The sequence below is a fragment of the Musca domestica genome, unplaced genomic scaffold (genome assembly GCF_030504385.1).
Source record: "Musca domestica strain aabys unplaced genomic scaffold, Musca_domestica.polishedcontigs.V.1.1 46, whole genome shotgun sequence".
Classification (NCBI taxonomy): Eukaryota; Metazoa; Arthropoda; class Insecta; order Diptera; family Muscidae; genus Musca; species Musca domestica.
Window position 1 is genome coordinate 1,742,449 of NW_026712336.1, and position 26,436 is coordinate 1,768,884.

Genomic DNA, 26,436 nt, shown 5'->3' on the forward strand with positions numbered 1-26,436 from the left:
TGGCCCGTTTAACTACTTCGTTCCTGAAAGACAAACCTCTGCTTAATTCAGACACATTTTCCACGCTGATATGTTAGTTTCTAAACTAAATCAGTGTTCCGACACCATCCAGTGGATTAGCTGCAGTCCAATATACCCCGTTTGAAGAGTTATGATGAATTAGTAAACCACATGTAACAATCTCGACTCCGCCTTTTTTATTTTGCGAATAATTTTAAGTACCTACTTTTCATAGTTTTTTATTTTTTGCATTGAATATCCGATAAAGCTCACCCACTTTTTTTTTGCTTCCCATACAATTTCACCTTCTTTCGACGTTTTTTTGTTGTTCTTACTGATCATGCGTTAATTCCTTTCTAGTACAACATCTTGCTGTCGTTAGCTTGTGATGTGCGGTTTTGAATTATTTTCGTGCCACTAACTTGACATGACTAATTAGAAAAACTGTCGGCTTAAGAAAATTAGACATCACCAACATCAACCTAAACATCGCGGACCCCATCATGACCGCATCATGGCGACCGCAAACCACAGGAATTTATTTTGGCATGTTGACACGCACATCAACAAAAGGCCAATGAAAATTACATTACAAAGTAAATAAGAAGATTAAAGCGCAGATTTTCGCTTTCTAAATATTTTCTAGTTGTGTTTTTTATACATTTTTTTTGTCGTGCGTCTTAATAAGCTGACAAAGAGATGAGCATTAGAATTGAAAAGAAAATGGTGAAAAGCTGATTGTTTTTGAAAAAAGAGAGATAAGATTATATGGTGGAGATTTAGGTTGTATTGCTTTGTCGACTAGACCGTTTTGCAATATTTTTTATTAAATACAGGGTGAGATAAAAAAACTGCAACAAAGTCAAACGCCATAATTTTTACATATTTTTCTTAATTTTATTGAATGAAAGAAAGGTCGGAAATAGTATCAAGTTTTAAAATAAGTTAAGATTTGCTCGATTTGGCCACCTTTGGCACAAATTATTGAATGAAAGCAAAACATGTCGGAAATAGTTTCAAATTTTAAAATAAGTTTAGATTTGGTCACTTTTGACACAAATTATGGCCTAGAAACGGCCAATGAAACCGTCACACGCTGCCTTAATGTTGCTCTGCGGTAGTTTGGCCCATTTCCGGTGAAGCGCTTGCGTAAGGTTATCGAAACTTTGGTATTTTTTAGTGCCAACCTTGCTTTCCAAAATACTCCAGACACAAAAGTCCAACGGATTGGTATCCGGAGATTTTGGTGGCCATTGTGCGAGGAACTTCCTTTTGTAACCATTTTAGGTGGAGTGTGCTAAGTGCGATGGTGCTGAGTCCTGTTGGAATGTCCAAAGTCTGCGGCCGAAATGTTTGCGTGCCCAAGGCTTTAATACACCCTCCAGAATATTTTCGCGTTAATATTCGGCATTTATTCTGATGCCACGGACGATTAATACGAGCGGAGAGCGACTATCGGCTGTTATGGCGGCCCACCATGGTCATCAAAATGGCCGGCGCTTGAGTTCTGGTGGCCAACTGAAAGTGCACATTTTCAGCTGACCTCTTTGGCAAGTAAATACGATCATTTTCTTTGTTTACAAACTGCTGGACAACGAATGTTTTCTCATCGGACAAAAGTAAATTCGGCAGTTCTCGGTAAAGCGATGCAACTCTTTAGCTCTTTTGGGAATTTCAATGGCTTTACCCCGAGCTCAATTTTCAAATATTTGCCGAAGAGAATAATGCGATATGTTCAGCTTACGAGCCATTTTTCGGCCACTGCTGAAAATTCATTTGAAATTCTGAACTTTTTATTAAAATTGAGAATTTTTGTTTTTTGAATCTGATTTTCAAAAATAAGTTCGGAAATTAAAATAAAATATCCAAAACTTTTTTTTTTTTTGAATTTCAAATTGAATATCTCAATTGCTCAATTGCATGAACTCAAGGAACCAGTTCCCTCAGCTCCTTTCCCAGAATAGGTCAATTGAATTGTTGCCAAATAAATGGAGCTTCAGATTTTTACCCTCCATTTTCAAATGTGGCCACCAATTTTTCGCACAATTTTAATTTTGTTAAGTTTTTTTTTTCCACAAAATAAAATCGCCACCGTACCGACCATTAAAACTACAAATCCTATGTCCCGCTAGTCGGTCACGTTAAATATTAAGTAGAGCAAACACGTAAATACACCTGATGAACTATAATTTACACCTAGACCTCTGATGGACGGCAAAAGGCCGGCAAGATTGATGATGGTTGAAGAGCACTGCTGACCGTTAGACGCTAAAACAGGCAAAACACAACAAATGGAAAAAATGAAAACATAACCTCCGTTAACAAAAAAAAAAAAAAAAATAACAGAGAAAATACAAAGAAAATTGCTACTTTATTTCTCCGAACAGACAGACGAGATACGCACCCAAAAACCGTCAGAAAGTAAGTAACCATCAACTTTTTAACCCCTGGCTGACCAAAATGAAAACAAGAGGGAAAAGTTGGGAAAACTTTCATTTGTTATGCGAGAGAGAATCAGAGAGAGATAGAGAAACAACTGCCTGGCTGAATGCCTTAAATATTCAAAAGCCTTACCACCGATCGTCATCATATGTAATTTTATTTTGCATTTACACCATGCTCCAACACATACAATTTTCCACTTTTGGCCAGCGGTCATCGTTATGGTCACATTTCTGAGCCGGAGCTTTTCCACAGCCGCAGTAACAATTTTCGGTATTTGAACTGAATTTGTGCTTAGTCAGATAGACAAATAATTATATTTATTAACATTAATAAAATTGGACCGTAACATTTTCATTTCTTCCATGTAGCCATTCAAAATTGAAGCCGGCACATGCCGCTTTAAATGCTATTGGCACAGAGAAAAATAAAAACTAAATAAAACGCTTGGTTAATTTTTGGTTATGTTTTCCGTTCCATGTGTTTAAGAAAGTTGGTTTATTCAAGTTCTGGAGCGTTGTAACAAAGGTAATTTACTAAAAATAAATAGAAGTGAATCTTGAAAGAATCATAGATTGAAATGCTTCGCAAAGAAATTTCTATTTGAAATCTAATAAGCTATAGTTCAAATTGGGTGAGCTAGTGTACTTGGAAAACTGGTGACTGATAGATCACCTAATGAACCACAAGTCAGCTAGTGATATACTCCTATAAGGAATTTATGAACCAGTAAATCATTTAAAAAGTGATGAGATATTAGCTATTTCAAAAAAACTATTCTGCGAAAAGAATACTAGAAACTATTGCCATCTAGTTCCTAAGTTCACATAGCAGAACGTGCACTGACCATCTTATAATAAGACACAACTCCAGAAAAAATATTATGTCGAACATAACCCCACTACTATCTCAGATCATTACTCGATATTTGGATCTACAGAAATTGAGACAATAGCAAATCCACTAATTATAATCTCCGAAAAACGCATTCTTAATAATAAAAAAAGGTAAAGAGCCTTATAAAAAAAGCGAGATTGGTGCAGGATTGTCAGTGAAACTAATGAAACAAATGAACTTGTTAACAAAATATGCAATACTTTTAGTGTAATTTATGAAAAGTCAACTGATTAGAAGTGGACGACCATTGCTAACGGGATAAACAATTAGTGATTGTAATACTGATTTGTCAGCTAGTCATATTCTCTTATAACGAACTTATGAACCAGTAAATCATTTAGCAACTGATGAAATGAAGAGTAGTTCAAGGGAATTATTCTGTGAAAAGAATATATGGAACTATTGCCATCTAGTTCCTTCCGATCATATATTTTCAACAGAATATGCATTTACCATCTGTTCCCAAGACATAACTCGAAAAAAATATTATGTCGGTCATAATCGCCACTACAATCTCTGATCATTACCTGATATTTGGATCTATTGAAATTGAGACGACAATAAATCCACTAAATGTAACCTCCGAAAAACGCATTCTTTAAAATAAAAAAGTAAATAGCCCTACAAAAAGATTGTGCAGGATTAATAAAAACAAGTAAAAAAGCTGTAAGTTCGGCCAGGCCGAACTTTTAATACCCTCCACCATTTGGTACGAATTTAACAATTTTCAAAAAATAAAAGGATTTTAAAATTCTGTTAAAATCATGTAGCCGTATATTAGAGTCTATATGGCGACGTGGACCTGCATAGGCAACTTTTGTCACAAGGCAACTTATATCACAATATTCAAATGCGAAACTTGAAAAAAATCTGTTTATAATGTAGCTAAAATCGTCGAATATAGGGAGGTACCATGGTGGTTATAAAACGTGAATCTGCACAGAAAATTTTTTGTCATAGGCTGTTATATCGAACTTCAAATGCGAAATTTGAAACAATTCCGGTAAATAGGTTCGCTAAAATCATGAAAATACCGAAGATCGGGGGTACCGTTATATGGGGGCTATACGAAGGCGTGGTCCTGCACAGACAATTTTCTGTTATAGGCTGTAGCATCCATTAAGAACTTCAAATACTAAATTTGAAATAGTTCCGGTAAATAATGTCGCTAAAATCATCAAAATACTGAATATTGGGGGGTACCGCTATATGGGGGCTATACGAAGACGTAGACCTACATGGGTTATTTTCTGTCTTAGGATGTAGTATCCATTACGAACTTCAAATACCAAAATTGAAGCAATTCCGGTAAATAATGTGGCTAAAATGATCAAAATACCGAATATCGGGGGGTACCGTTACATGGGGGCTATACGAAGACGTGGACCTACATTGCCCATTTTCTGTTTTATGCTGTAGTATCTATTAAAAACTTTAAATACCAAATTTGAAACAATTCCGGTAAAAAATGTAGCTAAAGTCATCAAAATACCTAATTTCGGGAGGTACAGTTATATGGGAGCTATCCGAAGACGTGGACCTATATGGCCCATTTTCAATACCAAAAGTCCTGCAGACATAGTACATATTTGAGTAAAATTTTATCAACCTACTTCATTTCGTTCGGAAGCTAGAGTGATTTCCACAGACGGACAGACGGAAAGACGGACGGACATTGATAAATCGACATAGAATTTTATGCTGATCAAGAATATAGATACTTTGTGGGGTCTAAAATGTATATTTCGAGGTGTTACAAACGGAATGACAAACTTAATATACCCACCATACTATGGTGGAGGGTATAAAAAGTAAACAGGATAATAATAAAAAAGTAAACAGCCTTATAAAAAGCAAGATTGATGCCGGAATATCAGTGAAACTAATGAAACAAATGAACTTTTTAACAAAATATGCAATATGCAAAACGAGATATAGAAGAGGTCAACCATGGATAAGGGAAGAAATAATCAGTGATTGCAATCCAAGAGATCGACTGTATAAAATGTACCGCAGAAATAAATATGTTGCAAACGAAAGAAAACTTTCAACCATCAACTGAATCAGAAAATAATTTTGGCAAAAACCGCTGCCTACCACTATAATTTTATCCAATGCAGAAGTAATATTCGCGAAATATGGGCAACAATTAATGAAATTATTGGTAAAAGTGCAAAAATGTAGACGAAACTTTACTAAGCAGAACATCCGAAGTCACAGAAAATTTTGCTCAAATATTTTGAAACGAATGTTGAAATAATGCATGTCTGCCAAAACAGTAACGACAGCTCGCTATTTGTTCTGCAGATTGCCAACTTTTCAGCAACTAACCAATAGTTCATAAGGTTTCCAAGGGTTTACTAGTCTCCCAATGATTTTTCAGTTCAAGAATGGTTCATATGTTTGCAAGTGGTTAACCGTTCATCAATGGAACTTTATCTCGTCTCTTGCTTTGCAAGTTCACCTGTGGTTCACATTTTTCCCATGATCCACTAGTTCACAAATTAATCGACATGTCAAGTATGATTTATCAGTTAACCTATGCATCAAAAATGCTTCGGAAGTTCGTCCATGGTTAACAAGTTCACCTATGATTCACCAGTTCACGCAGACAAATTAAACAATAGCTCATCTATGTTTCACCAGTTCACCTATGACTCACAAGATCACAAGCTAACCTATGTTTTAAAAGTTCCTTTATATTTCAGAAGTTCGTCTATGGTTCACAAGTTCCCCTATGATTCAGCAGTTTCCCCATGATTTACCAGCTAAGCTATGTTTTACCAGCTCACCCGTGATTCACCAGTTCACATATTGTTCAACACCTATCCTTTTGTTCACCAGTTCAATTATAGTTTACCACTGGTTCACCGGCTTAACTATGTTTCACCAACACACCAATCATTCACTAGATCGCCAAGTTCCCTGATAGTTCATCAGTTCCCTAATGGTTCAACAGGGCCCCAGTGGCTCACCAGTTCACCTATGGTTCATTATTTTACCTGTGTTTCACCAGTTGACATATAGGTTACTAGTTGACCTATGGTTCACTAGTTGACCTATGGTTCACCAGTTCGCATATGATTCACCACAGTTCATCTGTGTTCCACCAGTTCAGCTAATGTTCACCAGTTTACCTATGGTTCACCTCAGTTCATCAGCTTATCTATGGTTTACTAGTTCACATATGTTTCACCAATGGTTCATCAGTTCACCTCACCAGTTATTTTAGCTCACAAGTTAATTTAGGGTTCACCAGTTCACCTATGACTCACTATTTCACAAATGGGACAGAATCTCACCTATGTCTCGACAGTTCACCTATGGTTCAGCAGTTCACTTATGGTTCAACAGTTCACTCATGGCTTACCAGTTCACCTATGGCTCACGAGTTCATCCATGGTTCACCAGTTAACCTATGGTTTACCAGTTCACCTATGATTTATCAGTTTACCAATGGTTCCCAGTTCACACATCGTTCAGCAGTTCACCTATGGTTCACCACTTCACCTAAGGTTAACCTATGGCTCACAGGCTCACCACAGTTCGCCCATGGTTCACAAGTTTCCAATGGTTCACCAGTTTATCTATGGTTTACTAGTTCACATATGTTTCACAAGTTCACCTATGGTTCACCTCAGTTTACCAGCTTATCGATGGTTTACTAGTTCACATATGTTTTACCAATGGTTCATCAGTTCACCTCACCAGTTATTTTAGCTCACCAGTTAATTTAGGGTTCACCAGTTCACTTATGGCTCACCAGTTCACCTATGACTCACCATTTCACAAATGGGACAGAATCTCACTACTGGTTCACCCGATTCACCCGTTCACCACTGGTTCACCCGTTCACCACTAGTTCACCCGATCACCACTGGTTCACCCGTTCACCACTGGTTCACCCGTTTACCTATGGTTAACCAATATACATATGATTCACTTATGGAACAGCATCTCACCTTAATTATGCTGCACCAAAACACCAATGATTCACTAGATCACCAAGTTCTCTAATAGTTAATCAATGGTTCAAGATTCCGCTATGGTTTTCATTTTCCATAAAGTCAATGGGTAAGGGGTTCCTTTTGGTTAACCAGTTCTCTGTTGGGTCACCAGCTTCCCAATGTTTCAGTAGCAATATTTCAACAAATGTTCAACAGTGGTTCACCAATAGTTCCTTAATGGTTCACCAGTACACTATTAGTTTACCAGTTCGCCATGAATAACTAGTTCGGCAATGATTTAGCAATAGTTCATCAACTCAACAATGGTTCACCATTTCCCCGATGATTTTAGACTTTCCTAATGCCTCATTAGTTCAAAACGTTTCATCAGTTCCCAATTGGCTCAGTTCTAGAAATGTTCACTAGTTAATTCACCAATAGTTCCAAAATGGTTCACCACTTCCCCAATAATTTAAGAGTTCGCTAATTATTTACTAGTTCCCTAATAGTTCACCTGATTTCATTTGGTTCCCTAGTTCCGCAATAATCCACCAAAAGTTTAAGAGTTCAGTAGTCGTTCACAAGCTCACCAATGTCTTGAGTATTTCATTTTTTTCTGTATTATTTTTCAGAAATTCTCACTCAATTACTACAATTAAAGCCGACACCAAAAATCCCATGTCAAAAAGCAACATCAAACACAACAGCTACATAAAAAAATCATGAAAAGAATTCCTAGCAATTTGTTGCACATGTTGATCGAAAAAATAGTTTCTTATCAGCAATTACCTTCGACACTGAACACCGGTGGAAGAGAATACTTTACAAATTCCAAAAATTGTTTCATTAAATCATAACTCAAGCAAAAAAAAAAGAAAAAAATCACGAGTTACACCCAAAACGTGTCTTTTTTTGGAACATTGACAGTTTTTCGCACAGCATTCATTTCACATGCCAGGCCAGCAGTGGTTGTAAGTTGACTGAAATATTTTTTATGGGAGTCTGTGGCTAACCGCATGTGCCTCGGACTGACTGGCGGGCTGGCATTATGGCCAGTTTAAAGTTTCAACATTTTTTTTTTCGGTTTTGGAAAAAAAATTGGCCAAAATCATTTTGCTTGATGTTCGAAGTTGTTGACCACTTAACTCCAGTAAGCCGGTGACGGGTTTTATTTTTTTCGATCAGGTAATGTGGAGTACAAAGTTTTTTTTTTTGCTTTTCAAATTTTTGGTATTGATACTTGATCTTGTTATAAGAGAGTTGTTGTTTTTCGACAATTTCTGTTTATTCATTATTTTGTAATAGCACCATTAATCTTGGTTGTGGCTTGTTTGCGGTTATTATATGAGAAATCTCTGGGGATCAACGCCAAAAAGAACATGACTTGGTTTTGTTTTTGCTGGTGGTTAGATCGAAAAAAAGCCAAAAAAGACCAGCTTTCAACCTCGAACACATGCTTCCTTAAATAAGTTCACAATGTTCTTGTACTCAATACCAAAAACATTGAATCAAGTTTTTGGTGTTCGGTTGGTTTTTTTTCAAGCCGGCTAACATTGTTGTTATGTTGTCTATGATTGGTGGTAGTATTTTCAATGTTCTTACAGAGCATAGCTGAGTTGGAAAGAGGGGCAGGGATGCTGGCCAATGTTCTGTAGCATTTATGCGTAGTTTCTGTTGTCGTCGTTTAATTGTACTTGCCATTAAGTTTAAGAACTCTATTTGTAGCTCATTTGTGGTTGTTGTTCGAAATTTTTTTCTTTGTTTTTGTTGTTTTCAGAAGTTGTTCTGACCATTTCTGTGGGCTATTTAAAAGTTTAATTAAATCTAATTTATGTCACGTAATAGTAATTGATTTGGCCACCACAGATAACAACAACGACACACGTTAGAATAATTGTTCGCTAACAGTTTCAGCTGGAGATAACGTCAATTGGTGGCAAAAGTGTTTTTTTTTTTTTAATTGGGGAGAAACATGACAAATCGAAGATAAGTTTGATAGGATTATATTGAGAGTAGATAACTTATTCGCAGCTGAGTTCGGCTAAGTAATTTAAGAATCGAGCAATTTTTCTCAAAATCGAAAAAGGTAGATGCCTTTGCAAAGTAGTTTCTTTGAACTGGTCCGTATTCGAAGGCCACAACTCTTCGGTGAAGACTTTCTTTAATTTTTTGGAATTTGGACGAATATTTTATAAGACTTGATAGGATTAACTTCGTAGCGAATGAAAGTGACCCATTATGTCGGTAATTTAAATATATTATCAGGTTCAATAAATTTTGCAAGTTACCTTATTGAAGAAAATAAGAGAAGTATAAAAGCCGTTTGGTACCAATTAAATTACCTGAAATGAAAAGAAATAAAGAAAAAGGTTAAACATCATTAAAAATGTGAGGAAAAATGTGTGAGGTATTTAATGCTTTGCTAATATTTATAAGAGAAGTGCCGAGATTACAAAACCAATCGAAAATGGCGCCCAACTTGAAACAAGAAAATATAATTTTAAATTTGGTTTTATTTTGTCTAGAACGGGTTTCTTTCAAAAATGGCGCCCAACGTAAACTAATACCAATAAAACTATAAAAATTCGCTTTTCTACGCCGCACCTTGATCTGTGTTGGATGTTTAAGTCAAATTTATCGTTTTGTTAGGACCATGCCAAGATTACAAAACCAATCGAAAATGGCGCCCAAATTAAAGCAAGGAAATGTCATTTTAAATTTGATTTTATTTAGTCTAGACTTTCTAAACAGATTTCTTTCAAAAATGGCGCCCAACGTAAACAAATACCAATTATACTATAAAATCTCGTTTTTCTACAAAGTGGATGACTAAAAATTATTTCTTAGGGCCATGCTTTAGAGGACTCCCAAAACTAGACCAATTTTAATTACTTCAAGAAAATTACGCACAACTTTTGTAATATTTACTGGGTTAGAAACTAATCTAATTTTTTTATTCGGCTTCATTTTGGTTTAGGTATTGTTATAAATTTCTAGTTGCAATATTCAAAATATCTTAAATATCTTTCAGAACACATGTATCGACATGTATTTAAAGCTGTTTCTATGTTTATCTGACATCAATTTAATTAAATATAGGTTTTAATAATGATATTTATTTTACCTTTACAAAAAGTGGAGCCCAATTAGCGATTATGTAAAATTTTGGGTTCTCATCGCGTGAAAATGTGCCCTGGGAAATATTTTCAGTATATGTGTGCTTTAGGATATATTTCCAGTTTTAAGGTTTCACACTCACGTCCAAAGAAATTGATTGTAATTTTTGGTTTCAGGGTTCAAAATAGGCTCACCATCTTAGCCAAAATTCCAGATATTTGGTGTTTTGGCTATGGTAATTTGGACCGGAGTATTATAACCTTGGCGCTCAATTAGCGGCTACACCGGGCGAAAACCTACCCTGGGGAATATTATCAGTATATGAATGTTTTAGGATATATGTTCAACAGATTTTCAGTGTTTCGAAGATCGTTGCCGTATTTGCCAACCTATAAAATCGTACGTTTAGATTTCTGGCAGTTCGAAGGTTTTAAACTAGTTTCAAATGAAATTCATTGTAACTTTGGGTTTCAGGTTCGAACTAGGCCCAGCATCTTAGCCAACGACAACCATCTCTGGAAAGATATTCGGTGTTTCGGAGATGGTAATTTGGACATTCCGGAGTATCATTACCTTTAGAAAAAGTGGCGCCCAATTAGCGGCTATTAGGGTTCACATCGGGAGAAACGGTGCCCTGGGAAATATTTTCAATATAGACATGAGTCCTATAGAAAATCTGACGTTGTCATATTTGCCACCATATAAAATAGTATGTTCGGATTTCAATCATTTTGAAGCTTTCATTCTCATTTCTAGCGAAATGGATTGTAAATTTGGGTTTCAGGCTTGCCCACTATTGATGCAGCTCCCACGTAGCCTTACCTGCAGATAATCGGTGTTCGGAGATGGTAATTTGGATTTTCGTATTCTCCTGGAGAAATGTTTTCCAAACAATATTTTAAAATTTGATTTTAGTCTCCTTTGTCATCTTTAGGTTTCTCTGTATAGGTCTATAATTTGGTGCCCCAATTCAAAATATTCGGTATATTTTAGGTATTAGAAACGATTTTAAATTAATTTGCTGAAAATTGGTATTTTTGATTAATGGAAAATACAAATGTTCAATATCAGTCTGGGGTCGACTTGCGTCCCATATTTCAGTGTCGATCATTTCTTCGACCGACGTCACCGATTTCTAACTCTCATGGAAATATTTGGACCTAGAATAGTCCTGTAAAAAAATTAACTAACAAATAATGGGTATCCTAACAAATTTTTTAAAACTACTTAAAATCAAGCTGCCCAAATGTTTGAAATATTTTGGGAAAATAACGTAGCAAAACAACAACAAGCTGGTTGTGCTGAATATCCCGCTTTAAAGTAATGTAAACAAGGTAATGAATTACCTGATGAAAAAAAAAACATACAAGTAAAAAGTAAGTATCTTTGAATACCCTTCACTAAACGGAATAAATATGGAAATTTTCAAAAAAAGAACAAAAAAATAATAAATAAATAAGAAATCCGAATGCAGAATATAGGGAGTTACCGTAATATTGGGGTCAATACGAAAACGTGGATGTGCATAGGCAAATTTTGTCATAACTATTATATTATTCAAATACGAAACTTGAAACAATTCCTATGAATAATGTCACAAAAGCATCAGAATATAATATAGGGGGTACAGAATATATAATATAATATAGGGGGCTATACGAAGACCTGTACACAATTTTCTGTCATAGACTTTAGTACCCATTACGGACTTCAAATACGAAATGTTAAACAATTGCGGTGAATAATACAGCTAACATCAGCAAAATACCGAATGTAGGGAGATACGGATATGGGGGGGGGGGTTTCTATACGAGGACGTGGATCTGCAATTTTATTTCACAGTTTGTTGTGCCCACTATAAAGAGCAAGTACGAAATTACAAAAAATGCAGATGAATAATGTAGCTAAAAAATGCCGAATACAGGGAAGCACTGTTATATGGGGTTTATACGAAGGCCCGCGCGGACAATTTTCTAACATAGGCTATAGTATTCATTACGAACTTCAAATACCCAATTTGAAACAATTCCGGTGTATAATGTCGCTTAAATCACCAAAATACCGAAAACAGGTAACCCCTATTATATGGGGGTTATAAAGAAACGTGGCCCATTTTCAATACCAAAAGTCCTATATTTGAGTAAAATTTTATCAACCTACTTCAATTCTTGACCTAATATACTCTCCCTACTATTGTGGAGGGTAAAAAACTCACAGGGCATACGACCCAAATATTTGGTTTGTTGTTTTGTATTTTTTGGCAAAGAATAACCCCTCATGTTAAACCTAAAATCTACCGGTAACGCATAAGGCAATTTGTTTGCATTACCCTTTAATGGCATATTCAGCTCAAGTAGCTCCCAACTATTTTTTTGCTGAGTTATTTTCCCAAAGTATTTCAAAATTTTTGAGTTTGGTCTCCTTTTTCCCTCAGAGCCATCTTTAAGTTTCTCTTTTAGTTTACGTTGATTACCTTTGACCTCCATGAAGTTGAACTACCGTTTTTCCGCAAACTGGGGTAATTTGCAACTTCCTTACCTGGAGCGATGCCAAAAAAGCCAAAAAATACTTCATAAGCCCAAAAGAAAACAAAAGATGCTGATAAAAAAATCATTTCCCCCCTTTAAACGTCACTTAGACATGAGAGGCGTTTAAACTTTGAACCCTTGAAATAAATTTCCCAAATAAAAAAAATTTCGTGCCCATGGCAAAATTAAGATTTAAAATAGCGCGAAACATTTGTTTGATTTCCAGCAAAAATAGAAAAAAGAGAGACAGCATTGACTTAAAGAAACATTTTAGCCAAATGTGACTGGTAGTTAAGTGCTGCAAAATGGCCTCGGGAGAGAATAATGGATATTTTCAGTTTTGCAGATTTCATGAAGATGTTGAGGAGATTGAAATCAAAGTTTAAATCTTGTTGTTGTTGTTTTTAGTGCCCCTGGATTATTTTGTTTATTATTTTTTTTTTTGCTTTGTCGTGTAGTTCTATTTTTTCCGGCCTGTCACTTGGCCGGCCATTTATTTATTTTGTTTTTTTTAGAACAGATTTGACACTAAAATTTAGGACATTCTTCTGAGACTTATTGCGTTTTTCCTGCTGTGTGTGGAGTTGGTTATAGTGTTGTTATTCTCGTTGTGGTTGTTATGTAGCTCTTAAGCTTAAATCTTGGCACAAATTTAAAATGGGTTACTCCAAAAGCTTATGTGGCTCCAGTCGCCTGGAAAATCATAGAAGAAAATGAACGTTCGCCTTAGTTTGCAGATGACGATGTTTGAGGCTTCTGGAGAGGAGGAGGAGGGGACATTAAGCCTGTTTCTATTTTTTTTGCCACTTATTTTCCTGGATTCATTGGAATCCGTCCGTCTATGGTCCGTTTTTCTTTTCACATTTACTGGCTCTTACTTTTGCCATGTTCTATGGCAGAAGTTTGTTTGCCATGTTTGTTGCGGTGTTCTTGCGAGACAAGTTAAGATCACATCATCAATAGCTAGCCAAACTATTGGACTTTTCTTTTGCTGGTTGGCTAGCTAACGAACGAACGAGCGCTATGCTGTGTTACACAAAAAAAGCAACACTAGAAAGAAAAGAATAACATGGCCTAAGAGGAAGAGAATGTTTATGGCTAGCAGAGAAAAAAAAAACAAACAACTGGAAGAGAGGAGGAGAGAGAAGGGAAGTAGAAAAGAAACGGGGTAATATACTAGTTTTACCGTTACCAAACTCAGTTAGTGATCGAAACAAAACGATGCTGGTGCTGCTGAAGATGATGATGACTGCATAACACAATAATGATGAAGATCATAATTTTGCATAGTAATGATCATCAAGAACATAATTATGATTAAAACGAATGGTTATCCCAGAAACAGGCCTACAAAGCCTAGCATTAGAGTTTCTTATACAGGCCGGTTTTTTATACCCTACACCACATAGTTGTAAGGGTATTATGTCTTGGTGTATTTGTTTGTAAAATGGAGAATGAAACGAGATAGACCAATAGTTACTTTTGATGATCTTCATAGAATCACTTTCTGAATCGATTTATGCATGTCGTTCCGACTGTCCGTCAGTCGGTTCATGTATTTTTGTGAACAAAATGCAGATCGCATTTATTATCCGATTTAGATGAGATTTTCGAAACAATATTTGTTTGGCTCAAGGACGAACCCTATTGAAATTGGTGAGAATCGGTTCAAATTTAGATATACCATAAACGATTTTGGGTTAATTGTGCACCAAATGGTCAATATCAGTCCAAATAACCTGAATTTTGACACATCCGACCGAGTTAAGTCTAAAAGCAAGTCCATCAAATTTGGTGAAAATCGGTGCAGATGTAGCTATATGGTATGGGAGCTATAGCTACATCTGCACTGATTTTCACCAAATTTGATGGACTTGCTTTCAGACTTAACTCGGTCGAATGTGCCAAAATTCAGGTTATTTGGACTGATATTGACCATTTGGTGCACAATTAACCCAAAATCGTTTATCGTATATCTAAATTTGAACCGATTCTCACCAATTTCAATAGGGTTCGTCCTTCAGCCAAACAAATATTGTTTGGAAGACCACATCAGGTATCAGATACAGGTCAGAATTGTTTCTGCCGAATTTTGTCAAGATCGGTTCAGATATGGATATAGCTCCCAATATATGTATATCTTTACCCGGTATCAAATTTGCTGTGCGCCAAATGGCTAATATCAGCCCAAATGGACTGAATCTAGGCAATTCCGAATGAATTTTGCCTAGAAACAAGTACTTCAAATTTTGGTGAAAATCGGTTCAGATAGAGCTATAGCTCCCATATGTTTCATCCGATTAAGTCTCTCACATGTGTAATATGCACTCCACAACAATGATTTTTGGGACCAGGTATCAGATGCAGCCCGGGTTTTATTCTGATGCTACGGGCGATTAATACGAGCGGAGAGCGCCTATCGGCTGTTATGGCGGCCCACACCATCACCATGGCCGGCGTTTAAGTTCTGGTGGTCAACCGAAGGAGCACATTTTCAGATGACCTCTTTGGCAAGTTTACAAATTGCTGGACAACGAATGTTTTCTCATCGGAGAAAACCAAATTCGGCAGTTCACCACATTTGGCCAAGCGAAGCAAATCTTTAGCTCTTTTGAGTCAATTTTCTTTCTGTTGCGGTGTAAGTTCTTACACTTTTTTGAAATTTCAATGGCTTTACCCCGAGCTCATGTTTCAATATTTGCCGAATGGAATATTGCGATATGTTCAGCTCACGAGCCATTTTTCAGCCACTGTGATGCGGGGTTCGATCAAGTGGCTTCTTTACTTTTCGAACCAATTCTGCTGATGGTGGTGTTTTCTTCCGTCCACTTCCTTGACGTCGGGCTACGCTACCAGTATCACGGTAACGAGCGATGGTACGAGAAACAAACGATTTATTCACATTTAAATGCTGGAGTGATCTGAAAGATAGCCACTTGTGGTTTTCCAGCCAAATATAAAGAAATCACACTATCACGCTTGAATTCCATCACGAATTTCTATTTTTCTGGAAAATTCTCACCAAAATGCTTTTGTACGCTTATATAATAATATAATGAGTTGTCACTGAAATAATTTTACCAGCTGTCGGACGAGTGGCTTAGAAATGACAGTAGTCTGATGTTGGTTTCAGTTTTATTGTCTCACCCCGTATAGCCTAAGGGAGAAAATTGTCTGTGCAGGTCCACGTCTTCCTATAGCCCCATATAACGGCATCACCCGATATTCGGTATTTCGACGATTTTAGCGACATTATTCATTGGAATTGTTTCAAATTTGGTATTTGAAATTCGTAACAGATACTACAGCCTATGACAGAAAACTGTGTTTCCAGGTCCCCGTTTTGGTATAGCCCCCCATATAATGGTAACTCCCTCTATTCGGTATTTTGATGATTTTAGCTGCATTATTCACCGATTTTTTTAAGTTTCGCATTTGAATGTGGACCCTATTATAAGAGCTACATTGGGTGGTTTTATGATTTTAACGGAATTTTTAACTGATTTTATTTTTTGAAAATTGCCAAATTTGTTCCAAATGGTGGAAAGCATTCAAAGTTCGGAACTTACTTATTTTTTACTTTATTTTGTTATGGGAAGTCCACTAAGTACGCATAGTGGTGTAGGGTATCATTTAGTCGGCCCCGCCCGTCTTTTGACCTTTCCTTACTGTTTCCTTTTTTTTGGAATATTAGAATAAAATGACTCTAAAGTCGTGCATTCCATCGCCACCATACTACCACTCCGTCCACTTAACCATCCAGCCGTGGCCAGAAACTGATAACTATCTGAACATCTTTTGTAACATTGATTATGTTATGGTTGACTTTGTTTTCCAAACTGCCTCCGCTTCTATTGTCCGACTTGGAGTAAATGTATCTCATCTAGTAGCTCCCATTTCCTATGGCGGCTCATAAAACATCGTCATCATTGAATTCATCATCACCATCATCCACTGCGTAATATTTATTATTTGTTACTCTGTTTAAACTGTTCCTATTCCATGCCATATGTGTTATGACGATCACGATGATGATGATGAAAATGATGCTATGCCTTTGGAACATTGACCAACCCGCTGTTATATAAAGTGAAAAGTTGTCTTCGCGCTTGAATGGTCACAAAAATTTCAATTTTCTTGTCTTTTGTTGTTGTTGGCTGCTGCAACTGATGGCTGACGGGTTACAAAATAGCGTAATTGATAGTAATGATGTATGGCGCGGATGCGCAGAAAGAATATGGCCACATCAAATTTCATAAGAATTTTGTTCGATGAGTTACATGTCGATGTTGTTGCTGTTGTGTAGCATTGCAGCATTGCTAAATAACTGAATTGTCAGATTGCATTGGATTGGATTTGTTCGAAAAATCATAGAAAAAAGCTAAATGGGATCAGAACCCCGGGGTGATCTGAAATGATTATATTGAGTTCATAACTGCATATTGGATAAAGTATCGAAATTCAGCTACATTGTATTAAATTGATTCATATTTATTTGGAAATTTGATATCAAACTTGGTTTATATATTTGTAATGGAGCATAAATTTGGATGCCAAGATATCGATATTAGAATTTTGCTATCTATCTGTATTTTTATCTTATATTCAGTTGAAATTTAAAGTATTTGTCATAACTTATAGAAGGGGAAAATGAATTTTAAATAAATTGTAATATATTATCCTGAAGTTATTGTTAAGCTTTCGATATTTTCCTAGATTTCTAAAATTTTAAAAAAAAGGTTTTCACTGCCATAGAAGCCGATTTTTGTAAAAAAATTGTAGGGGAAAAAGTGATGCCACTTTTTGAGTAGGACCATAAAAATTGAAATTTTGATATAAAATTAAAGAGCATGATCTCGGTCAGATAAGATTCTCTATACTCTTTATTATTAAATAATGGCAGGTTGTTGCCTACAAATTAAAAACTAAATAACCAAAATATATTTAATTTTCAAAATATGGAAAATTTATGAAATCCTCATGTTGGGAGTCCACAAACAAAACAGTGACCTCTAATGAAAATTTGAAAAAGAAATTAAATGTTTATAGAATATTTAATATCTGGTGGTATCGTTGTATGAGTTTTATATTAAAACTTATTATTGAATATTTTTTAGAGAGTTCAAGTTTCAAATTTCTAAGTAAAAAGCTTACACAAAATCTGGGATTTTTTAGGATTGTCGCGTTGATTTTTTAAATAATTTTTTTCAAGGAATTTAGCACTTGGAAACAAGTATGTCAAATTTAGTGAAAATCGGTTCAAATAAAGCTATAGCTCCCATATATATTTTATAGTTGTTTTATGAAGCTGTACTAAATATTCAAAGGGGTGTAGGGTATCATAAAGCCGGCCCGCCCCACTTTTATGCATTCTTTACTGGTTTTAAATAATATTTTCAAAGACCATCCGATCCATAAGTTCGGATTTTATAAATATTTCACCTGGACCAAAAGCTTGGATATTTTAAATTATATTTTTTAAAGACCTACACCCAAAGTCAAGATTTTTAACATAATTTTCTATTAAGTGCTATATGACCTAAACAATTCTCTTTTTTCACAATTCTTTGTATATTAAAATAGATTTTTCGAAGGCCAATCTGAGCCAAAAAAATTTGCATGGATTTTTAAATCTTGTTGCAAGGACCATTTGAAGCAGGAGTGTTTATATTTTAAATAATTTTTTCAAAGACCATCTGAAAAAAAAAATAATATAGATATTTTGAATATTTTTTGGAAGTACCATCTAAACAAGAGATTTTGAAGACTATTTGGAAACAAGCGAGGATTTTTTATTTTTTAGGGCCAGATAAGCAAAATTTTGTTTTTTAATAGCCATCATATAGGGGACCTCACGTAATTGTGGTATTTCGGATTCTTCGTGGTTATAATAACTTTTCTCAAAGGCATAATTTATAAAAGAGTAATGAAATAGACTGTTTGAAAATCAACACCTAGACGAAACGACTTACGCTAGAATCTTGAAATTTTTCACGAGGGTGAGTCTTGGTGCACAGGCGTGTGATAAGGCTGGGTTTTTGGAATGAGAGTCAGTGATGTAGTGCAGGATAGATGTTTTAATGTTTTTTTTTTTTTTTTTTTTTTTTTTTTTTTTTTGAAATTCTATGGTAACGAAAGGATAAGACTTGGTTTTCCGAAATTCGCACTATAAGTGTACGAAAAGTACTTAAAATTTAATACTTTGTACTGGACAAACGGAATGAACTATAATTTTCAAATTTGGATGAGAGTCAATGAAGGAGTGCAGCATAAATGTACCAAAAGCTTTTTTTGAAGATCGAATGTTACGAAAAGCATGTTTGATATATAAAGGTAGTTTTGGAAATGTGCACTAAGTATGCGAACTGTACTAAATTTGGAAGAGTTTGATTTAGTGTGAACGGATGAACTGGAATTTTGATATTTTGTATTGGGGTTCCTATCGGTGGTAGGCTTATGATAAATAGGTGATGTAGGTGAAATGTGTGCTGCAAGTGCACGATTAGGCTATATTTTGTTTAATTTGGTATTGGGTTAACAGACAGTATTGACATCTGGAATTTGGTATGATTGTACGAAAAATACTGAATGGTACTATATTTGGTATTGGGTGAAGGGATAGAGATACAATTCGTAAATTCCTGAAATTTGGTATTGAGGTCCCTGGTTTCTGGAAATGAGATATGGAGGTGGTTTTGGAAATGTGTACTGTAATTGTACATAAAGTTCTGAATGGTACTAAATTTGGTACCGGGTGAAGGTATAGGGCTCAAATCCTGATATTTGGTATTGAGGTCTCTATTGGTTACTAGAATTGAAAATTTGAAAATATGTACATTAATTGTACGGAAAGTACTGAATTGTACTAAATTTGGTAATTGGTGAAGGAATATAGCTCAGATCCTGAATTTTGTAATATATGTCAATTTTGGTGTCTGTGTTTAAGATATAGATGTGGTTTTCGAAATGTGTTGTATAATTGTTCGAAAAGTACTAAAGGGTAGTAAATTTGGTATTGCGTTAAGGGATAGAGCTGAAATTATGAAATTTGATATTGAAGTCACTGTCACTTTCTAGGGTTTACATATGGAGACGTTGAGATAGTTTGATTGGAAAATTCTATCAAACTGATCAAAATTCAGTTTTGAGTACTTGCAAGTAAAAAAGTAGGAAGCTCGGCCGGGCCGAACTTTTGATACCATATACGATGATATAGGCAAAGTCAAACTGATAACTTATCTCAAAATTTTTTTGTAAGGCAGTTAGACCCCCATTTTCAGCTTGGAGCACCAACAAATTCAGAAAATTCCGTTGAAAAAATTGGGAAAGTCATCAGAATACCGAATATGGGGTGGTACCGTATTATGGGAAATATACCGCAATGTGGACCCATATTAACAGTTTTTGCATAGTGGTTAGAAACCCGTAACAACCTTCAAAAATTACTGACAATTCCATTGGAAAATGTGATGAAAATCTTCGAAATGCTTAAAAAAGTAGACGTTTCGCTGACCAGATAGCGGGTGCTTGCTAGTATGCATATAATGGAACCACTACTTTTTAAAGAATTTCTAAATTATTCATAAGACAGGTTTTCACATGGTGGACGGTATAATAAGTTTTAAAAATGTCTTTCTGAAAAAAAAGCTCTTTTTTAAATTCTTTCGGACGAATATCTATTTTATTTCGACTATTTTGAAGGGATTTCCTGATAAAATATCGTGAATATTTTGAAGCCTTCCTAGAGTTTTATAAGAACTTCTTTGTAAAAGATGTTGGATTATGAATATTTTTTCAAGTACTCTTTTCCCAAAAATCCAGCATTATTAAGAGCATCTTCTGAAGACTTCCTTGCCAAAGAAAATCGTGGTTGGTTTTAAAAAATATTCACTTCCTTTTATAAATAATACAAATTATAAAATTTTTCGGATTCGGATATTGAGCTGAGGGTGTATATTTTTAAGAAAATCCTACTAACCTGTTGTCTTTCTAAAGGTATAACGTAAATCCCACTTGAACATCTGAATTCTCAAATTTCCAAACCAATGCCTAACATTCCCAAAAAAAGAATTTTCCAGCCACCAGAACTCTACAATGATTTTGTTGCATAGTGTTAGATACTTTTCAGATACACAACAACAGAAGTCCTTTCGCAAATGGGAAGGTGTGTATAATCAAATAAATTTGGCTCGCCTTTAGAATTTCTAAACAAGAAATATTCAAATTCTTCCCATTATCATATTTCGCCCATTTTATTTTACACCCTACAGTTTTCCATTAAATTGCTGCACGAGAAAAAAAATACGCTTAATAAACATAAATGTAATATCATTGTCATATCCGCCACATTTCATCGTCAGCAAAATCTTCAACATCATCATCGTCTTCTTTGCAAAACACTTATTTCATAATTGCCATGATAATGATCATCACAGTCAATGATCATCTTTCATACATCAAATCATATATCCAGCCAGCCAGCTATCCATCCATCCATCTAAACGCTCCACAAGCCAACATCTTTTCCGAACAACAAAGTTGGATTTGTGATCAGTTGGTGTTGTATTTTTCATTTTTTTCTTGGTTTTGTTTTGTTTACATCCATTCCATCCCATCCACATCTATCAGCGGTTCTATGTTATTGTTATTCTGCTGACTGTTCCATTTCTATCCCAAAGCCATGAACATTGAATAGTTCTGGTTTTGGAGTTGTTCATTCTTTGACGTTTTTCTGTTGCTGTTTTGTTGTTGTTCTTTTTTTTTAGTTGAATAGACTTTTTCCTCAAACACATTTATACAGCCATGATTATTGGGTTTGGTCCCAATGATGATGTTGTAGTTTTTGTTCTGTCCATTCTATTTTGCTGTTATGTTTTGTTGTTTTTTGTTGTTGTTGCTGGCAACTAAAAAAAGCATTTTCATACTACAATCAAACAAAATTGTATTGTTCGATTTGATTGAACCGTTATAATATCAGTATTGGAATAACAACGGACAAAAAACGACACTGAACTCTGTGTGGACCCATATATCATCATCGGAGAATTGGATGTATATGTATGTATGTATACATTCTATACATATGTAGATTAATGTTACACATTTTTTCCATGGAAGATTAAGTCTTCTTTTTTGTGTGTTTGTTTGTTTTGCTTTCGTGATCCAAATTAGTCTAAATCTAAATCGGTTATGCAAAAAAGCTAACGATTTATTACGGTTATTTAGTTCAGTTTGAAAGATGTTGATGAAAAAATAACTAGGTAAAGAAGAATGAACCCAAGAGTTCTATTTCGAAGAACATTTGTTTGAATGGGCAAATATTTTTGAAACTGTTAAGATTTAGCATTTATATGTCTCCTTTGTTTCACGAAATTTAGAAATGAGAACATGTAAGAGAGTTTCGTCATAGGTGTATCGCTTTTAAATTCCATAACCTATTTTTTATACCCTACACCACAAGGTGGTCAGGGTATTATGTCTTTGTGCATTTGTTTGTAACATGCAAAAGGAAACGAGATAGACCCAGTTGATTTATGCATGTCAGTTGATTTATGCATGTCAGTCCGTCTGTCCGTCCGTCCGTCCGTCCGTCTGTCCATGTATTTTTGTGAACAAAATGCAGGTCGCATTTATTATCCGATTGAGATGAAATTTTCCAAACAACATTTGTTTGGCCCAAGGACGAACCATATTGAAATTGGAGATAATCGGTAAAAATTTAGATATAGCTCCCATATATATCTTCGTCCGATTTGCCTTTTATTGTGCACCAAACGTGTAATATCAGCCCGAATAGTATGGAATTTTGCACATGTAACCAAATTAGGCCTAAAAATAAGCATGCCAAATTTGATGGAAATCGGTTCAGATATAGCTATAGCTCCCATATATATTGTTCATCCGATTTGTTATTTTTGTCCTCCGCAGCCGTAATATGCACTCTGTAACAACAATATTTAGGGAAATATATCAAATGCAGCTCAGAAACACCTTTGCTAAATTTTATCGAGATCGGTTCAGATTTGGATATAGCTCCCATGTATAACTTCGTCCGATTTACCTTTTATTGTGCACCAAACGTCTAATATTTGCCCAAATGGGATGGAATTTGGCACATACGACTGAGTCTAGAAGGTTGTATGCCAAATTTGGTGAAGATCGGTTCAGATATAGCTATAGCTCCCATATATATTGTTCATCCGATTTGTTGTATTTGTTACCCACAGCCGTATTATGCACTCCGTAACAACGATATTCAGGGAAATGTAAATACAGCAGAGATATATATTTGCCAAATTTTATCGAGATCGGTTCAGATTTGGATATAGCTCCCATATATATCTTTATTTGATTTCAAATTAATTTTGCACCAAATGGTCAATACAAGTCCGAATTTAAAAGTTACAAATGCTTCGGCATATTTAGTCCTTTGAACTTTAAATTATAATTATAATCATAATTATAGGGTGTATGATTTAATTCTCCCATAAAAACTTTTAATTGTTATGCGGAGCTCTACTAAATTAGCAAAGTGGTGTAGGGTATCATAAAATCGGCCCGCCCGACTTTAGGACTTTCTTTACTGGTTTAAATATACATAATTTCTGAGACTTTTTCTAAGTAAGCTTTTTCTGAATTTTTTGTCACTTTTCTGGTACTTGTCAAGACTCTCATATCGACAAGGTAAATTTTGAGGTGATGCTTGATATAATTAAACATAAAAACAATATTAATTGTTTTTATCGATGTGAATATTATATATTGATTTAGAAATAAAGTAGCATTCGCGATCTCAATGATCAGAATTATTTTAATGTATTTATTGCAGGCTATACACAATATTTTGCAATTGTACCAAAAATGTGTGAATCGAAAAAATATCGGGTTGTTAAAAACCTCTCTCAAACGTCTCTGCAGCATTTTTAATTCCAAAAGTCTCCTTTAAGATGAGACAGTTTGGATGAAATTGGGGTTTTCAATCAATTTATGTGTAATTCATGATTTTAAAAAATTTGACTGGAAGGAACTATACTTGGCCCATTTTCAAGATTAATATAATATAAGCAAAAATATTGAGATGTTCAATTTTGAACAAAATCTGACTCATCTCTCTCTCTTTAATATTTCAGTTTCTAATTAGGTAGACCTTCTCCTCGCTACAACGATTTTATACAGGCTCAGTATTTGCCTTAGCTCCCATATTACAGGTCCTCTTGGTTTTGAGCATTTTGAAGCCGTGGAAGTGGTTGCAATTCGAGAGGGAGAGGGCTGATATCTTCCACATTCTTGCTCGAACTAGTTCTGATAGAAATATAATTATCTAAGGAGTATTTTAAAAAACAGAAAACTATATCATGCAGAAGCTATTGGGTTCCGACTAAAGATTAGAATTATATATATTTTTAGAAAATAAAGGATTGACAGAGTTCTTTTTTGATTGACAAAAAATATTACAATGGGAAACATTTACACGTACTCACATTTTTTCGTCGAGAGTTATTGCGAGCACCAGACAAAACTATATTGTGTTCCAAAAATCTGTGGGGTCTGAAAACATTATTTCTATGAACCACTGTTTGGCCAAGTTCAGGGTTCTAAAGAGTGAAAATTGTAATCAATCATGAAATAATAAGGTAAAGGCATTGAAATTCCAAAAATTGCAAGAACTTACACTGCAACAGAAAGAAAATAGACTCAAAAGAGCGCAACTCTTTAGCTTGGCCGAATGTTCTGAACTGCCGAATTTGGTTTTCTCCGATGAGAAAACATTCGTTGACTAGCAGTTTGTAAACAAACAAAATGATCGTGTTTACTTGCCAAAGAGGTCAACGGAAAATGTGCACCTTCGGTTGGCCACCAGAACTCAAGCGCCGGCCATTGTGATGGTGTGGGCCACCGTAACAGCCGATGGTCGCTCTCCGCTCATACTAATCGACGGTGGCATGGTATGGGCCGCCATAACAGGCGGTGACCGCTCTCCGCTCATATTAATCGACCGCGGCAGAATAAATTAATAAATAAATGTATTAAAGCCTTGGGCACACAAACATTTTGGCCGCAGACCTTGGACATTCTAACAGGACTCAGCACCATCGCACTCAGCACGTGCCACCCAAGAATGGTTACGAAATGAAGTTCCTCCTTCCTTCATTTCCAGCGCACAATGGCCAGCAAATTCTCCGAACACCAATCTGTCGGACTATTGTGTCTGGAGTATTTTGGAAAAAATTCCAAAGTAAGCGCTTCGCCGGGAATGGGCCAAAATACCGCAGAGCAACATTCGGGCAGCGTTTCATTGGCCGTTTGAAGGCCATAATTCTTGCCAAAGGTGACCAATTCGAACAAATCGAAACTTATTCAACAATTTGATGCTATTTCCGAAATTTTGAAGGTTTAGGCCTCAATTTTTGGTTGAAAATAGGCATTGTGGCTTCTCGTGTATTAAAAATTTATTTAATGAAATTTCTGCAATTTAGGTCCTCGATATAAGCCCCATATGGCATATCCTGTTATTTTGGTGATTTTAAGATCCTAGTCAAAACTCTTCACCGGAAATTACTCTAAGTTGATATTTTTTGAGATATTAAGAACACAATCTCGCAAAAAATACTTAATATGGTTCCAGATTCTGGCATATCACCCATGTAAAATAGATCGCTGATATAGTGTTTTGTAAGTCCTACCTCGTACAAAAATACCAAAAACAACGATCTACCTTGAGCATTTTCTATTTCTATATCTCAGAACATTGGACAATTAATCTAGTGGCTTCACCCGACATGGTCATTAGGCTACGGAAACGTAGTAAAACATAAAAAATGTATATAAAATCAAAACCTGAATGAATGTGCATTTTTTATTTAAAGATAATTTTTCAAGTTTTAGCAGCACCGTGGATTTTTTTTTTTATCCACGACATTTTTGAGGCCCAAAATAATAGTGTTTTGTTTTCAATTTGTTTTAATTCTTACATCAGCGTCGATTTTATAACAAATATTTTTTACTGAGGACCTTAAATTATATTTTCAAGGATCAAATCAAACTTCGATTTTTATGGAATATTACTAATTTACAAAAAAATAAGACTTTCTTATAGTATTTAAATATTTGAATACATATATAAACTCTTTAAATTACCTTAAATTTTAATTTGAAAAATTTCGCCAAATAATCCAAAATAAGTCAAGCGGAAGTTGGTTTTCCAATGGAGACACAATATTTATGAAATTCTTGTTTTTAGAAAGTGACGTTTTCTTTTTTAAGTAAAATAATCAAAACTGCTCTTTTATATTAAAACTTGTAGGAAAGCACATAAAAAATATTTTTTTAATATCATAATAATTTGAATATTTTTTAAATACAATATTTTTTTTGTTATATTTTTTTGTTTTTTTTTTTATGACGAAAGTTTATTTCTTATTCTTCCCGTTTCTTATAATTATTATTTTCTTTAAGTTTTGTTTATTTCCAACATTTTACCGTTACATATTTTGCATTTCTCTTGA

At 35.0% G+C, this 26,436-nt stretch overlaps 1 protein-coding gene across 1 annotated transcript in view; it reads right to left on the reverse strand.

Annotated features, from left to right (window-relative positions):
• The window catches only part of LOC101894439 (uncharacterized), a 150,757-nt gene extending 124,504 nt beyond the window's left edge, over window positions 1-26,253 (reverse strand). The window contains exon 1 of the mRNA XM_059127589.1: window positions 26,069-26,253. The gene's annotated coding sequence lies outside the window, so the exon portion shown is untranslated. The remainder of the gene's footprint in view (window positions 1-26,068) is intronic.
• Between the last annotated feature and the right edge of the window lie 183 nt (window positions 26,254-26,436).